Source organism: Mirounga leonina, unplaced genomic scaffold, assembly GCF_011800145.1.
Source record: "Mirounga leonina isolate KUSES-001 unplaced genomic scaffold, KU_Mleo_1.0 Mir_115, whole genome shotgun sequence".
Taxonomy (NCBI): Eukaryota; Metazoa; Chordata; class Mammalia; order Carnivora; family Phocidae; genus Mirounga; species Mirounga leonina.
Genome location: NW_023270268.1, coordinates 26,091,852 through 26,110,801, shown reverse-complemented (window position 1 = coordinate 26,110,801; position 18,950 = coordinate 26,091,852). Strand labels below are relative to the sequence as shown.

Sequence of the window (18,950 nt, the reverse complement as noted above, 5' to 3'; positions counted from 1 at the left end):
TGGAGAACTCTGGGAAGTCCCATTAGGCGAGATACAGAATGATGGAGAGACAGAATCCAAAAGTAAGGGGGCATTGTTCCCCAAGACACAAACATGGTAGATAATGCAAAACAATGTAACTACTGCAGTGGAACAGTAGAAAAAGCAATTTGGGGAATCAAAGAGATCTTCGTTAAAATTCTTATTTGATCAACTAGCCAGCAGTAAACCTGGGCAAGTTATAGTCTCTGAATTAGTTTCCTCATCTATAAATGAGACTAAAGTAAAATTTATTTTATTTTTTTTTAAGATTTATTTATTTATTTATTTGACAGAGAGAGAGACAGCGAGAGAGGGAACACAAGCAGGGGGAGTGGGAGAGGGAGAAGCAGGCCTCCCGCTGAGCAGGGAGCCCGATGCGGGGCTCGATCCCAGGACCCCGGGATCATGACCTGAGCCGATGGCAGACGCCCAACGACTGAGCCACCCAGGCGCCCCTAAAGTAAAATTTAGAAAAAAATTCACAAAATTCCTAGTATAGTTCCAGTATATAATAAGGCATAAAGACAGAAGTGTTTTATTAGCTCACTAATTCATTAAATCTTACTTTTTTCACCAGTAAAGTTACAAATAATTACCTAAATGTTTACACACTCACTGTATTAAAGTGTTTACGAAAGTTCTTGGCATATAACAGGTATTCTGTCATTAAGCATCACAGAAATTCAGGGGAATCAATCTGACGCTTGATTATCTCCAGGAAGAAGTATTCTGTGCCATTTTTAAACTAGGAAAATTCTTCTTTACATTGAGCTGAAATCTCTTCCTGTAGTTTTCACACACTAGTTCTTAGTCTGACATATGATAAAAGTTCATTCCTACTTCTGCATGGCAGACCTCCAAATATTTGAGGCAGCCATGATGCCCCCTATTCCTCTGCCTGGGATAATTTTCCCAGCTATATTCCTATTTGCCTTATTCATTTCATATATTCAATTTTAAATGTATTTCCCCTCTGAACATGCACCTATAGCCAGAAATGTGGTAATTCAGGTGTAGAATAGTCAGAATTGAGGCCTCCTTGTCATTTTCCTTGCACCAACCACTACACTTCTTTTTGTCACATGTGTTGATAAGCCAACATGTGCCCACCACATCCCACCCTCCATCAAAAATATGTTATTGGAATTAGTTTTTAGATGGAAAGACATGATCTTACATTTCTCCCTATTCAATTGAAATCCTTTTGATTCAGCTGATCACATCAGCCTATCAAGATCAATCCTCTTAGTTCCTTAATCTGTCATCAAAAACCTTCATTCAGTCAATACTGATGTTCAGCGATATTTCTGAGTCTCCTTCTTCCAAGTTGTGGTAGAATTACACTTCCCTATGACCCAACACCCAAATTGGATGTAGTCATATAACTTGTTTTGATCAATTAAATGTGAGTTGAAGTGATGTGACAGAAGGCTTTGAGGGCTGGTAAGTAATTCATCAAGTTCCTTTTCTACCACAAATACAAGCAATGTTCCAGAAGTTAAAAACTCCAGCCTGGGTTCCCGAATGAGGACAACACAAAGCAGAGTACCCTACTGAACTGAGAATGGACATGTACTATAAGCAATAAATAAATTTCTTATGTTTAAGCTACTAAGATTTGGGCATTATTACTACAGCAAAATCTAGCCCAACCCTGCAAATGCACTATCCCTTCCATAACCGTGCTATCAGCAAATTTGATGAGTATGCCTTAAATCTCTTGTAATCCATTTAAGATAGCAGGCTTCACACACAAAAAGAGTTAGGCTACATTGAGGCTAATTTTTTTGATGATTAGTGCTTCACCTCTCTTGAAAACAAGTAACTCTTTAAATAATTTATTCAAGAATCTCACCTGAAAGTCACATCAAGCTCTATAATTTTCCATCTTCCCGTTAGTGAAAAGTGGAGAAACCTTTGTCTCTAGTCTATATGCACTTTTCTCCCTAACTCCACAAGACCTGAAAACATTAAGTCAGAGACAATTTTCAAATTCTTACAATCTAATGATATAATTCATGTAAGTCAAGAACAAATACTTGCTATTTTAAGATATTATTCATTTATTTGAGAGAGAGAGTACAAGCGGGGGGAGGGGCAGAGGGAGAGGGAGAAGCAGACTCCCCACTGAGCAAGGGAGCTCGACATGGGGTTCAATCCAAGGACCCTGGGGATCATGTCCTGAGCCTAAGGCATATGCTTAACTGACTGAGCCACCCAGGCTCTCGAATACTTGCTATTTTTAATCATCTCCCTGGATTTCAATTCCCTCATTCTGTCATTTCTCACTATGTTGCTTTAACCCCAAGACTGACCTTTGATGCACATGGCCAATCAGAGGAAACTTTTCCTTCCACTGTAATATTCATGTCTTCCCACATTGGGCTGTTTTCACTATCCTGCGCTATTCACTCACTGCTTTAAATCTATTCGACATTTACCAAGTACCTACTATGTATTATGCAACTGCTGGGTCTGGGACATGATCTCTGCCCTCAAGAACTTACAGTTAAAAACGTCAACCAAACACTAGAGAAGTGATTAAGAATCAAAATACAAGGTGTCTTGAATATCCTACTTAAATAGCATAATATAGTGCCTAGGAACATAAACTTTGAAATCAGACAATCCTGCATTTAGGTCCTGGTCTCAGCTTCCTCATTTATAAAACTGGAATAATAGCAAAGGCCTGTTTAAAGAATTAAATCAGACAACACATGTAATGGACTTAGATATATTTAAGGCTAATATTATCCTGAAGATAATGGCTAGTGAATAAAAAACTGACACACTGATACTAATCATATTTATATTTGAGAAACATGCTCTGGATCCAGTAGCCAGAATAAATTAAAGGATGAGTCTAAAGTCCAGAAAGACAGTTAAAGGCTGTTGTAGTAATCAAAGGTTCAGGTAGAGAGAAAGAGAAAAATTACCAAAAAGGTTTTAGTCCTAGTGCTGATAATAACTGTATAATCTTGTTGTGCAAGTTAACATCATCTCCAGGCCTCAGTTCTCTCATCTAAGATTTTACCTACATGATTAAAATTTCTCGTGTAGGGATACCTGGATGGCTCAATCAGTTAAGCATCTGCCTTCAGCTCAGGTCATGATCCCAGGGTCCTGGGATCGAGTTCTGCATGGGGCTCCTTGCTAGGTGGGGAGCCTGCTTCTCCCTCTGCCTGCTGCTACCCCTGCTTACGCTCTCTAACAAATAAATAAATAAAATCTTTAAAAAAATAAAATAAAATTTCCAGTGTAGCACGTGTCTTTAATAACTTCACATTTTATATATCTATAATGTCAGCTACAGGCATCTGTTATGCAAATATCTTTAACAACAACAAAAACTCCGAAGAATAATTAGATACTAATTAGTTACCTTTAAAAGCAAGCAGAAAAACACAAAAGGTGTACACAAGGTCAAGGATTGGAAGAAAACTACATCTGTGATTAGGCTTTCTCAGAGATAGCAAAACAAAATAAAAACAAAAACCCTGTTTTAAATCTACTAACTGAGTTAAATTTTTCTTGCAATTAGGTGGTCTTTATCACTTTGTAAATAAAATCCTCACAGCTTTCCATGGAACATGTAAAACTTTCTTTTTTTTTTTTTTTTTTTAAGATTTTATTTATTTATTTGACAGGGAGAGAGACACAGCGAGAGAGGGAACACAAACAGGGGGAGCGGGAGAGGGAGAAGCAGGCTCCCCGCCTAGCAGGGAGCCCAATGCGGGGCTTGATCCCAGGACCCTGGGATCATGACCTGAGCCGAAGGCAGACGCTTAACGACTGAGCCACCCAGGCGCCCCCATGTAAAACTTTCAAGATATATTTTCCATAGTAAGTCTTTGGATAAACAAATTTCTAAATCACCCAATACTGTTTCCCATTTAATTTCTCCATCAGTTAAAACTAACAGACGAGAAAAAGAAAAGGCATCCCAATTGGAAAAGAAGAAGTAAAATTAGCTCTGTTCATAGACAATATGACCTTACAGGTAGAAAAACCCAAAGATTACACACACATACACACTATATATATATATATATATAACTATATGTAGTTATATATGTGTGTGTGTATATTAGAACTAGTAAATGAATTCAGCGGTTGCAGGATGCAAAATCAACACACAAAAATTAGTTGTTTTTTTATACACTAACAACAAACAATCCAAAAAGGAAATTAAGAAAACAATTCCATTTACAGCAGCATTGAAAAGACTGAAATAGTCGGAATAAACTTAACCAAGGAGGCAAATGATCTGTACACTGAGAACTACTTTAACACTGCTGAAAAAAATTAAAGACAATACAAATAAATAGAAAGACACTGTGTTCATGGACAGGAATACTTAATATTGTTAAAATGTCCTTACCTGAATAGAGCAATCTACAGATTCAATATAATGCCTATCAAATTCCTGACATTGTTTTTTATAAATTAAAAAAAAAAAAAAAATCCGTCCTAAAATCCACATGGAATCTCAAGGGACTCCGAATAGCCAAAATAATCTTGAAAAAAAAGAACAAATTTGGAGGTTTCACATTTCCTGATTTCAAAACTTACTACAAAGCCACAGTAATCAAAACAGGGTGGAACTGGCCATAAAGATGGCCATACAGACCAAGAGAATAGGACAGAGCCCAGAAATAAACCATTCCATACCTATGTGATCAAATGATCTTAACAAGGAGTGCCAAGACCATTCAATGGGGTCTTTTCAACAAATGGTGTTGGGAAAACTGCATTAACTACAAACAAGCAAAGAATAAAGTTGGACCCTTACCTCAGACCATACACAACAATTAATTCAAAATGGATCAAAGACCTAACCACAAGAGCTAAAATTATAAAAAAAACTCTTAGAAGAAAACAAGGGAAAAACTTGAAGACCCTGGATACCGCAATGAGAAAAGTACAGGCAACAAAAGAAAAAATAGATAAACTCAACTTAATTAAAATTTAAAACTTCTGTGCATGAAAAGACACTATCAATGGAGTGAAAAAGCAACCTACTGAATGGGAGAACATATTTGCAAATCATGTATCTAATAAGGAGTTAATATCCAGAATATATAAAGAACTCCTACAACTCAAAAATAGTAACAAAACAACCCAATTAAAAATGGGCCAAAGGACTTGAACAAACATTTCCCCTAAGGCACACAAATGGCAATAAGCACATGAAAAGACCCTCAGTATCACTAATAATTAGGGAAATGCAAATCAAAACCACAAAATACCACTTCATATACATTAGAATTGCAATTATTAAAAAAAAAATAACAAATGTTGGAAAGGATGCAGAGAAACTGAAATTCTTGTGCACTGCTGGTGAGAATGTTAATGATACGGGCGCCTGGGTGGCTCAGTCAGTTAAGTATCTGCCTTCGGCTCAGATCATGATCCCACAGTCCCGGGACTGAGCCCTCCATCGGGCTCCCTGCTCAGGGGAGAGCCTGCTTCTCTCTCTGCTCTTCGCCCTGCTTGTACTCTCTCTCTCTCAAATGGAAAAAAAAAAAAAAGAATGTTAAATGGTACAGCAATTAATGCACAGATTACAGTATGGTGTTTCCTGAAATATTAAACAATTTCCATATGATCCAGCAATTACAGTCTTGGGGATATATATGAAAGCAGAACTGAAACATCCTCATATGCACAAGTTTCAACCAGCATTATTCACAAGAGCCAAAAGGACACTTGGGAAGCAACCCAAGTGTCCACAGATGGATTAACTGATAAACAAAATGTGGCACATACATACACTGAAATATTGTTCAGCCTTAAAAAGTAAAGCTATTTTGACACATTCTACATGGATAGGCCTTGAAGACATTATACTAATTAAGTCAATCACAAAAGGATGTGGGATTTTTTGACAAACCCCTATTTGCCAGGGGTTAGGGGATGAAGGGAATGAAAAGTTAACATTCAATGTGTATGGAGTTTCATTTTGTGAAGATTAAAAAAGGTTGTGGAGCTAGACGGTGATGATGGTCGTACAACAATGTGAATGTATTTAATGTCAATGGATTGTACACCTTAAAATGGTTAAAATGATAAATTTTATGTATGTACATTTTACCATAATAAAAAACTAAAAGAAATAATTTTTGTTTTTATGTAAATGAATAATTTAGACCTTATTATTTGATATACAGACACACACACACACACACAATTTTTAGAAGAGAGAGAGAGAGAGAGAGGAAACGCACATGCATAAGGGAGGGGTAGAGGAAGAGAGAGAATCCCAAGCAGGCTCCACCCCCCAATGCAGAGCCTGAACTGAAGTGGGGCTTAATCCCATGACCCTGAGACCATGACCTAAGCCGAAATCAAGAGTTGGATGCCCAACTGACTGAGCCACCCAGGCATACCAGGATAATACATATTTTTGTTTAATTTTAGAATAGTTTTTTTTTTTTAAAGATTTTATTTATTTATTTGAGAGAGAGAGAATGAGAGACAGAGAGCACGAGAAGGAAGAGGGCAGAGGGAGAAGCAGACCCCCTGCTGAGCAGGGAGCCCGATGCGGGACTCGATCCCGGGACTCCAGGATCATGACCTGAGCCGAAGGCAGTCACTTAACCAACTGAGCCACCCAGGCGCCCTAGAATAGTTTTTTTTAACACCTGAGGTAAAACAGTATTCTGATGGATTCTATCACACACACACAAGATTTATGAAGACCCGTGACCGTAAATAGCTCATGTCTCTGTTTAGATAAAATAGGAAATATAAGTATAAATCATTTGATCTAAAATGAGAACAGTGGAGAGTATAAAAGATAAAGAGTTAACGTGGAATTTAAAAAGATAACTGTATCTAATTAAATGTTTCCCAAAAAGTACACTGGTGATTAGAAAGGCAAGATTTTTTAAAGATAGAACTTCCTCACATTTAACTAGTGAAAAACATCCAAGTATACAAATATCAATGCTAAGAATTATTGTCCTAGGACTTGAGTAAAAAACGTATTATGGTCTTTTCCTAATATTCTAGTTCTTAATCCCTGCTATGAAGTGACTAGGGGTCATAAACCCACTATGGACTAGAGCTACATATAAAAAACCTATATACACAAAATCAGCTTAACAGGGGTGCCTGGGTGGCTCAGTCAGTTAAGTGTCTGCCTCTGGCTCAGGTCATGATCCCAGGGTCCTGGGATCAAGTCCCACATCAGGCTCCTTGCTCAGTGGGGAGCCTGCTTCTCCCTCTGCCTGCTGCTTGTGCCCTCTCTCTTCCTGCTTGTGCACACTCTCGCTCTCTCACACAAGAAATAAAATCTAAAAAAAAAAAAAAAAAAGGTTAAAAAAACCCAGAAATCCTATTATTTCTCTAGGGTTAGACAAAGTTATAGTGCGTGTCAATTAATAAAATGATCCTATCATAACCCCTTTTTATGGGTATGTAAAGTGTTTGCTAACCCTTATCTTGTTTCTCTAAGACTCTCATGTGATAATGCTTTTTCTACAATCATTTGCCTAAGAAACTTTTAGAAAATAATTTACCATTTCCTGCAATTCTTTTTGTCATTCTTCCAGATATAATTCTCCACTCATCTGATCTAGAAATAATACTTTTTTAGCCATACACAGTCAAAATTTAACCACCATAAATTCTATGTATTTTATATATTAAAAATATACTCAGATCGAAATAAAAAGCCAGAATTTTCCATTGAAGCCCAAGGAATTTAAATCTTCCAGCCTGTGGTAGCTTAATCCTGTAAGAGACACAAACTTAGGTTTGACAATATCTGTGGGATGAATCTCAGGAAGCCATGTGTTCAAAAAAATTTTGGTCTCAGGACCCCTTCAGACTTTTAAATTGTTGAGGGCCGCAAAGAGTTTTGTTTGTGATGGTTATTTATGCTGATGTCTACTATACTCAAAACTGAGAAATTGTTAAAATATTTATTTTAATTCACTTAATATAGTACCTATCAATATAAATAATTTTATGAAAACAAGTTTTAAAAATTAGTGGGAGGATTGGCACTGTTTTACATTTTTACAAATCACTTTAAGGACTAACTTAATAGAAAATAGCTGGAGTCTCATAGCTGCTTCTGCACTCAATCTGCTATGATAAATTATCCTGATTCAAGTATATGAAAAAAATCTGTACTCATAACTAGACAGAAAATAGCATATTTTAAAAGCCTTTTCAGATAATTGTGGATATCTTCCTTTGATACTACATCAAAAATTGTCAAGTGGTATCTCTCAAAGGCTAGTTAAAATGTGAAATATAAAACTGTATCAATAAACTCTTCATACTTTTTGATATTGAAATCCATGCACTTTGAATATATCTTTAACCAAGAGTGTTTTTATAACATCATGAATCAGTCCTTAAGAAAATACTGGTTCAGGGAGTTTTTCAGGTCTTCCAACCCTTCACACATTTCATTATATACAATATCAAAAAAGTCACTATTAATAGCATAAGAAGTCTTTTAAGTATTATGATGCTGCTAAGCTCAAGGTAAATAACACAGATTTTCTCAAAATCTGATTTCTTTCTGGAAAGCTCAAATTTTATCAATAGTAACAAATACTGACAGCTGCTTTCCTCGAAATGACAAGTTTGCTTTGTTCCTTTTCAAGAAAATATTTGCCAAATATCCAAGTCTGAAAAACCATAGTTTGTCAGTTGCTTTTTCAAATAAAAAGTTTTTCATGGAAAAAACTGCCTAGTTCAGATGGCAACTCCATCCCAAAAGTGCTTTTCCTGTGCAGTACATACCCATTTTATCATACAAATGCAAGAGTCAGCATAATAAAATTTATACTTAAAAACATTAAGGGAAATGGGCGCATTTTTTTTTTAAATGTGAGTGCATGGCAGTAAAGGATACAAACTACTAGATAGTCTAGTGCCACTGCTGAGATTCCTAAAAAGGTATCAGCAGTTTTACTTACCATCACTTTTGTACCATTAGTGCAAATGTTAACAAAGTAAAGGGGCACAGAATATTTTACTGTTATTATGAGAATAGTTTTGATCTCACAGATTCCCAGAGGTTCATGAAACCCATTTTGAGAACCACTGATTTATTTGTACCAACAGGTCTCCAAGATACAAGATTTGGGTACAAACTATCAATAACAGAACATCCTAAACTAGCCTCTAAGAATCACTCAAATAGCAGTTTCCAAAGAAAGAAAAAACCAGCAGGCCCAATGTGTACAGTAAAGGCTTAACCTTGCAAAGAAACGTTTGGCTTTTCCCCAGCTTCTAGAAGGTAACCTCTAAGCCCTTGAAATGTCCCGTTTGGCAAAAGTGTCTTCGTTTACCTGGGAACCTAGAGCCACAACAAATAGTCTAATAATGTGATTTATGGTAAAGGCTTTAGGCCATGCAGTATCAGCTTGACCTCTTAAGGGTTTGGAGACTACGTGAATGACCCCCAATAAAATCCCTGGACCGCAAGGCTCAGATGGAGTGGCAATACTCCTAGTTGGCAATACTCCACATAGGTTGTCATACACTGTTGCTAGGAGAAATAAGCACTGTCTACGTAACTCCATTGAGAGAGAACACCTGCAGGTTTTTATCTGGAACTCTCCTGGACTCTGCTCTATGGGCCTTTTCCCATTCCTGGTTTTAATCTATATCCGTTCACTGTAATAAACCATTGCCATGAATAAAAAATCTTTGCTGAGTTCTGAGTAGCAAATTACTGAACCTGAGAGTGGTCTTAGGGACCTCCCGAACGAGGTTAGCTACAATCAAACTCCTACTATATAAAAGCCAATTCCACACCTATAGTTTTCTCTACACAAGACATTCAGTTTTGCCCAGGGCCAAAATCTGGTGTGTATGTGTAGGTGTATACACGTGCAGGCTCCACAGATCTGTAACTGCCAAACTCCAAGTTAACTACCAATGCTTTCTCCAAGCAGCCTGTTAAGAGAACAGCTTCTCAACCTCTGCAATACTGACATTTCAGATGATTCTTTGTTGGGGGTGGATGTCCTGTTCATTGTAGGACATTTAGCAGTACCTTAGCCTCTATCCAATAGATGCCAATAGTATCCTTTCCCTCTCCCCAGTTGTAACAATCAAAAATGTCTCCAGTCATTGTAAAATACCCCCACCATGCCACTGAGAATAACTGTTTTAGAGAAAAATCACCTAGGAAACCTGTCCTTCCCTTCTTTTTCCCCTTTTTTTTAAAAAAAGGAATAAATTCCATTTTAGCTCTATCTTTTCACCTTCCTAAACTTAACTATTTGATGATGGAAAGCAACTGTCCATTCTGAGTCTTACCTGCAAACAATATTTGGAAAATAGTACTGAACTAAATTCTTCCTTCCAGGGGACTCAGTCACAGGTTTCCAATTTCAAGAGTGAAGGAAGCCTCTAGCAATGGTATTTCAGTAAAGATACATATGTATTTTCTGTACCTTATGCACATTACTGAACATCAGGGAAGGAAGACAGGCCACTGTTTCTCAACTTTGGGAGTATACTTCAAAATAACTGGAGATGCTTCTCTTTAAAAATATAGTACCAGCATCCCATTTCAGATACACCTAATCAGAATTTATTATTTATCTAGCAATTATCTGAATGCCCATCAGTTGCAAAGCATTATTATAGGTGATGGGGATACCATATTAAATAAGATATGATTCTTACCCTCTTTGAGTTTATATTCCAGTAGAGAGAGAAAGACCATGAAATGTAAACAAATAAACAGAATTACTTCAGAAAGTGCTATAGGGAAATCAAACAGTATAATGGGACCAATCTCCTGCATTCTCAACCATATTAGTAGAGATATTATCAAAGTATTGAATGTGCTAGGTAAAAATGTTATTTTTGCATGCTAGTATTTAGAAAGCTTGTGACCTAATTATATGCCTAAACTCCTTGTTATGTGAGGGAGCTGGGCAAAACTGTGGCCCTTACTCTCTGGGAAATTTTAAGCTCAAGACTAAATAGGTTTCCACATAGTTTCAATTCTAACTTCCATTAGTTTAGTGAAAACATACATTAAACTCTTGAAAACTGTAGACTTGAGGGGCACCTGGGTGGCTCAGTCGTTAAGCGTCTGCCTCGGCTCAGGTCATGATCCCGGGGTCCTGGGCTCGAGCCCTGCATCGGGCTCCCTGCTCAGCCAGGAGCCTGCTTCTCCCTCTCCCACTCCCCCTGCTTGTGTTCCCTCTCTAGCTGTGTCTCTCTCTGTCAAATAAATAAATAAATAATCTTTTTTTAAAAAAATTGTAGACTTGAATGATTTTATGAGGAAAATCATTTAATGATTTAATAAGGAAGAAAAAAGCTCCTGCATTCATAAAACCAACTGCAGGAACTTAGTGAGAGTAGTCCAGGAACAAGGTCATCTCCCACAGAAATTACTCAAAGGTGAAAACATTGACAGGTTGACAATCACATGGACAGTTTCCAACAGAATTTGACAAGACTGGAGATGGGGACATATTTTTCTTTTCATTTTATACTTCTGTAAAGAACTGGTAGCATGAACTAGAATTAATAAGTTTTCTGTTCTTTAATTTTTCCTAACAAGTATAAAAGAAAACCATAAAATATGTGTGAGTGAGAGTGTGTGTGTGTGGGGGGGTATTCTTTCTACGGTTAAAAAAAAAGCTTTTGAATACCCAATAAAAAAAAGATCAAACACTTCTCTGTCATATCAAAATGAGTAAAAGGTAAAAGGTACAGCTTATGTACACCAGCCTTTAAGAATAAAAGGAGAAAAAAAAAGGTCAGATGCCCCAAGATGTTTATATATTTCAATATATACTCCATTCCATATACACAAACAGTAAGCAATCTGTTCATCCTGTAACAGTGGTTTTCAAACTGTTGTTTCACAAACTTCACAGGCCACTGGCACGGTTTCCACTCTATAAACTATGTACCACTCTGTCACAAATCCATAAATATTTTATGCCTGCAAGGAAGTAGTTACTTGGATATAAACAGCTTTTAACTGCTCAAAAGAATAAGAAGGAATTCCAGAGAAAAAAGCAGATTTACCTTCCTTTCAGAGCCTGCGGTTTGTCACTGCCATCTCTAAAAAAGCATTCAGAACTCAGTCTTTGCAAAGTCCTTTCCCCAAGGCTTAAATCTGATAAAAGAACGCTATACAAAAATCTTCCAATGGTTGCTCCCCACAGTTCTAAGGTTCAAATCCCATAGCTTAGAACACAAGATACTCTAGGAATTGGCCCCTCCACACTTTCCCCCAGCCCGATCTCCTGCCAACCCTTCTCAACCCTCAATCAACTAATACCAGTGTGTAAGATCATAAGGCATATGAATTCCCAATTGAAAAGATGAGAGGGGGCTCACTAATCCTAATACATATTCTTTGAAAGATACAGATGTAAGTCAAATACTAAAGGAAGCTATTCAGGATGAAAAGAAGTGACTGGAATCCATATGAAAAAATAACGCTGACAAAGATAATTAAAGATAATGGAAAAATGACAATAAAGAGATAAATAGGGCGCCTGGGTGGCTCAGTTGGTTAAGCAACTGCCTTCGGCTCAGGTCATGATCCCAGGGTCCTTGGATTGAGTCCCAAATCTGGCTTCCCCTGCTCTGCAGGGAGCCTGCTTCTCCCTCTCCCTCTGCCTGCCACTCCCCTGCTCGTGCTCTCTCTGTCAAATAAATAAATAAAATCTTTAAAAAAAAAAAAAGAGAAATTTCTTACTCTTCCCTTGATTTGAAAAGGTAATTGCATAAAACAATTATAAAATTGTACTGTTAAACTTATAACATATAAAGATGTAATATATACGACAATAAGAGTACATAAAGGAAAGAGGGAATGAAGCTACACTGGAGGAAGGAAATGACACCGAAGGTAACTCAAATCCACAAGAAGAAACAGGGATTGGAAACGGTAAACACGTTGGTTAATACAAATGACTGTAAATATCCTTCTCCTTCCTTCTCTTCTTTAAAAGACATACATTGTTGGGGCACCCGGATGGCTCAATCAATTAAGCACTGACTCTTAATTTTGGCTCAGGTCATGGTATCAGGGTTGTGAGATTGAGCCCCAAGTCAGCTCCGTGCTGGGCATGGAGCCTGCTTAAGATTCTCTCTCTCCCTCTCCCACTGCCCCTCCCTCCCCAACCCCCCTCCTCAAACGTGCACATACTCTCTCTCAAAAAAATAGAAAGACATACATTGTTAAAAAATAAAAATAAAAATAAAAATAAAAGACATACATTGTTTAAAGCAATAATTAAAACACTGTACTGTTGGGTTTATTATATAAATGAACATAATGTATGTAAAAATAATAGCACAAAGGAGAGTGAAGGAAATGGAGCTCTACTGGAGTATTATTAGTATCAATCTGAAGTAGACCGTGATAAAGTCTGATGGACACTGTAGTCCCTAGAACAAACACTAAGAAATGTATAATCTTAAAAAGTCAAAAAATTTAAATGGTAAAAAGAAAATACACAAGGTGATAAAAGAGGAACAGAGGAACAAAAAAGACATGAGATGTATGAAAACCAAAAAGCAAATGGGAGATGTAAACCCAACTGTTTCAAAAATAGTATCAAATAGGAGAGGATTAAAGAGTCCATTAAAGAGACATATTTGTTGGACTGGATAAAAAGGCAATACCCAACCATATGCTATCTGCAAGAGACACTTTAAATTCAAAGGCACAAACAGGTTGAAAGGATGGAAAAAGATATAACATGTAAACAATAACATCAGAGAACTGAAGTAGCTCTATAAATATCTGACAAAATAGACTTTAAGTAAAAAAAAAAAAATTACTCAAGACAAACAGGGGTATTAAAAGCATCAATTCAACAGGAAGATATAATGAATATAAACATACTCACCTAACAAAACAACCCAAAATAAGGGAAGCAATAAATGAAAGAAATGAAGGGGAAAAAAAGACAAACATTAATAAGAGACTTCAACACCCCCCTCAATAATGGATAGAACAAAGTAAACAAGAAATCAACAACAATACTGAATTTAAACAACACTATTAACCAACTTGACCTCACTGACACCTAAGTCTTCCATAAGACTCTACCCAGCAACAGCAGAAATCACATTCCTTTCAAGCATGCACAGAATATTCTCTACAATACACCATATGCTAGGCCATAAAACAAATCTCAAATTAAATGAACTGAAATGGGGCGCCTGGGTGGCTCAGTCAGTTAAGCGACTGCCTTCGGCTCAGGTCATGATCCTGGAGTCCTGGGATCGAGTCCCACATCGGGCTCCCTGCTCGGCGGGGAGTCTGCTTCTCCCTCTCCCTCTGCCTGCCTCTCTGCCTACTTGTGCTCTCTATCTGTCAAATAAATAAATAAAATCTTTAAAAAAAAAAAAAAAGAACTGAAATGAAAATCAAAACCACAATGAGGTATCATCTCATACCAGTCAGAATGGCTAGTATCAAAAAGACAAGAAATAGCAAGTGTTGGCAAGGATGTGGAAAAAAGGGAACCCTCATGCATTACTGGTAGAAATGCAAATTGGTGCAGCCATCGTGGAAAAGAGGATGGAGGTTCCTCAAAGAATTAAAATAGAAATACCATAGGATTCCATTACTGGTTATTTACCACCCCCCAAAAGGAAAACACTAATCTGAAAAGAAATATGCACCCCTGTGTTTATTGCTGCTTTATAATAGCCAAGATATGGAAATAACCTAAGTGTCCATTGATAGAAGAAAGGATAAAGAAGATGTGGTATATACACAAACTGGAATATTACTCAGCCATAAAAAAAGAATGAGATCTTGTCATTTGCAACAACACGGACTGGACCTAGAGTGTGTTATGCTAAATGAAATAAGTCAGACAGAGAAGGACAAATACTATAATTTCATTATATGTGGAATCTCAAACAAAAAACAGAAATAGATTCATGAACACAGAGAACTGGTGAATGCCAAAGGCAAAGGGAATGGAGGGGATGGGCAAAATCGGTGAAGAGGATTAAGAGGTACAAACTTCCAGTCATAAAAGAAGTCACGGAAATGAAAAATACATATAGGGAATATAGTCAATAACACTGTAATAATGTTGTATGGTGACAGATGGTGACCACACTTAACATGGTGAGCACTGAGTTATGTACCGAACTGTTAAATCACAATGCTATATACCTGAAATTAATAAAACACTATATGTCAACTATACTTGAAAAATAAAACTTCTTTTTAAATAAAAGTATAATACATATCTTACTCATTATTCTGGTGTGGATTATAATTAAAGTAACAATGTTGAATTTCTTGAGTTAAATTTTTATAAAAATTCGGGGAAGGGGTGCCTGGGTAGCTCAGTAGGCTAAGCATCCGACTGGCTCAGGTCATGATCTCAGGGACCTGGGACCCCATGTCAGGCTCCATGCTCAGTGAGGAGTCTGCTGCTTCTTCTTCCTCTGCCCCCCCACCCCCGCTCATGTGCTTGCTCTCTCTCTCTCTTGCTCTCTCTCATATAAATAAAATCTTTTTTAAAAATGCGGGAGGGGTGCCTGGGTGGCGTAGTCGGTTAATCGTCTGCCTTCAGCTCAAGTCATGATCCCAGGGTCCTGGGATGGAGCCCTGCATTGGGCTCCCTGCTCAATGGGGAGTCTGCTTCTCCCCCTACCTCTGACCCTCCCCCCGGCTCTGCCCTCACTGGTGCTCTCTCTCTCTTCCCCCCTCTCAAATGAATAAAAAAAAAAAAAACTTTAAAAAAATGTGGGGGGGAAGAAATGAAATGATACAAAGAATATAAAAAATGTTCCTCAATCACAATGAAATTAAATTAGAAAAAAACAAGAAATTGGGAAATCCGCAAATGTCTGGATATAAAAGACACTTCTAAATAACCTATGGGTCAAAAACAAAATCTCAAGAGAATTTAGAATATTCCAAGCTGAATAAAAACAAAAACAAAACACATCAAAACTTATAGGACAGCTAACACAGTGCTTAAAGGGAAATTTATAGCTGCACATAATATCCTAGACCTTGAGTAAGCTTCCATCTTAATTAAGTAAAAAAAAAAAAAAAAAAAGGCAAACTGAACCCAAATTAAGCAGAAGGAAATAAATTATAAATATTAGAGGGGAATCAATACCATAGAAAAAAGAAAAATAGAGAAAAATCAAAACCAAAAATTGGTTTTTTGAAAAGACCAACAAAATTGAGCTAGATTCACCAGGAAAAAAAGAATGAAGACAAATTACCAAAATCAGGAATGAAAAGAGATACACCATTATCAGCCTCAGAGAAATTAAAAGTTTTATAAAGGAATACTATGAACATCTTTATGCCAACAAGTTAGGTAAAATGAACAAATTCCCTAAAAGACACAAATTATCAAAACTCAAAAGAAAATTAAAAATCTGGATAGACCTGTAACAAGAAACTGAATTAGTAATTTAAAAGCTTACCACAAAGAAAAGTCCTTGCCTACATAGCTTCACAGCTGAATTCTATCAAATATTTAAAGAAGAAATAATACTAAAACCTCACAAATCCTTCTAAAAAGAGAACACTTCTTAATTCATTTTATGAGGTCAACATTACCATCATACCAAAGAATAAAGATATAAAAACTCTCAACAAAATATTAGCAAGCCAAATCCAGCAATATGCAATAGGGATTATATAGTTTGACTGTTCTTGAAACATTAAACACAAGCTTATAACATGACCAGCAATTCCACTTCTATGAATCTTCCCAAAAGAAATTAAAACATGTTTATACAAAGATTTAAAATATGAATAGTCATCACAACTTTATTCATAATAGCCAGAAATCAGAATTCAAATTTCTAACTGGTGAATGGATAAAATATTGTGGTATAGCCATACAATGGATTACTAGTCAGCAATGAAGAATTAATATACATGCTACAATATGGATGACCCCAAAATGAAAGATGCCAGACAAAAATGAACATATGATTCGCTTATATAAAATGTTTTAAAAAGCTACATCATGGAGACAGACTACTAGTCAGTTATTGCCTGGGGCTGAAGATGGAATAAGGAGTGACTGCAAAATGGGTATGAAGTATTGAGATACTGTGATTTTTAATAAGAAATATATATTTGGTGTTCATCCCCCTTTTCTGGCACAGAGCTCCTAAAATTTTTGAAATTTCCTATGATGTGAGCCATAAGTGTCTTTTGTTATGTCAATTAGGTAACTTTTGGAAACTGCCTAAAGATTACCAACCAAGGTGATCAGAGGGTTGAAACTTTCAGTCCCACCCTCATCCCCACCCCTACCCCTGACTTCTGGGGAGGGGAGAAGGGCTGGAAATTGAGTTTAATCACCAATGATCAATGATTTAATCAATTGTGCCTATGTAATGAAGCCTCCACAAAAAACCCAAAAGGATGGGGTTCAGAGAGCTTCTAGGTTGGTGAACACATGAAGATTTGGGGAAAGTGGCAAACCCGAAGAGCATGGAGCCTCCATGTCCCATCTTACATACCTTGCCCTATGCCTCTCTTCCATTTGGCTATTACTTAGTTATATTCTTTTGTACTAAACCAGTAATCTAGTTTATAAAATGTTTCTTCGAGTTCTGTGAGCCACTCCAGTAAATTATGGGAACTTCTGATTTATACCCAGTCAGTCAGAAGCACCTGGATCTGTGACTGGCATCTGTAGGGAAAGAGGGGGGACAGTCTTGTAGGACTAAGCCCTTAGCCTATGGGATGTGATGCTACTGCCAGGTCAACGGTGTCAAAACTGAGTTGAACTGTAGGACACCCATCAGGTGTAAAAGTGTGATGAGCATGGTAGTTAGTGTGACAATAAGGCAGCAACACACAGGAGGAGAACTGAGGTTTTTCCAAAATAGGTATCTTTTTGGGTGATGGAAATGTTCTAAAACTGGAGTGTGGTGCTGAGTGCAAAACTCCTTAAATTTATTAAAATAATTGAATTGTGTTCTTAAAACAGATGAATTTTATAGTATGTAAATTATACCTTAAACTGTTAAAGAGAAAAAAGGAGCTACTGGTCTAACTGGTCTAATTGCCAGCTCCCTGAATCCAGCTTGAAAGGTTGATCACCTAAACAGGATCCTTACTATAGACAATACAACAGAAAATGACTGAATTATAGCTGGAGAGAACTGAATTGGGTAAAAAGGAAGATTTTCTGACAGGGTGGACATAGGAATGTGGAACCAATGAGAACTATACAAACTCAGCACATTTTAGAATCAATGTGGTTCAGAGAGAAGGCTACCTAAAGGGTGGGTCAGATTTCTGTCTCCCGGGATAATAATAAAAGGATATATTTTTTAAAAAATATTACATATAGGGGTGCCTGGGTGGCTCAGTCGGTTAACTGGCTGCCTTAGGCTCAGGTCATGATCCTGGGGTCCTGGGATCAAGCCCCACATCGGGCTCCCTGCTCAGTAGGGAGCCTGCTTCTCCCTCTTCCTCTGCCTGCTGCTCCCCCTGCATGTGCTCTCTCTCCCTGTCAAATAAATAAATAAAATCTTTTTTAAAAAAATATTACATATACTCAGCCTTAACACAGGACAATGGAAAGGAAAATGTTTTCACTATTGTAATAAAAAAAATTCAACTCAGATGACCTTGATTTACTACTTTACACTGAAGTAAGCAATATTTTAAAAGTTATATTGTAGGGGCGCCTGGGTGGCTCAGTTGGTTAAGCGACTGCCTTCGGCTCAGGTCATGATCCTGGAGTCCCGGGATCGAGTCCCGCATCGGGCTCCCTGCTCGGCAGGGGGTCTGCTTCTCCCTCTGACCCTCCTCTCTCTCATGCTCTCTGTCTCTCATTCTCTCTCTCTCTCAAATAAATAAATAAAATCTTAAAAAAAAAAAATTAAAAAAAAAAAAGTTATATTGTAATACAATATATGGCATACCCAAACAGAAATAAGCCTTGTTAAGGTTGAAT

At 37.1% G+C, this 18,950-nt stretch overlaps 1 protein-coding gene across 4 annotated transcripts in view; it reads right to left on the bottom strand.

The window, feature by feature from the left end:
• Nucleotides 1–18,950, bottom strand: part of ANKRD28 (ankyrin repeat domain 28) — a 200,816-nt gene that overhangs the window by 166,825 nt on the left and 15,041 nt on the right. The gene's annotated exons all lie outside the window — the stretch shown is intronic.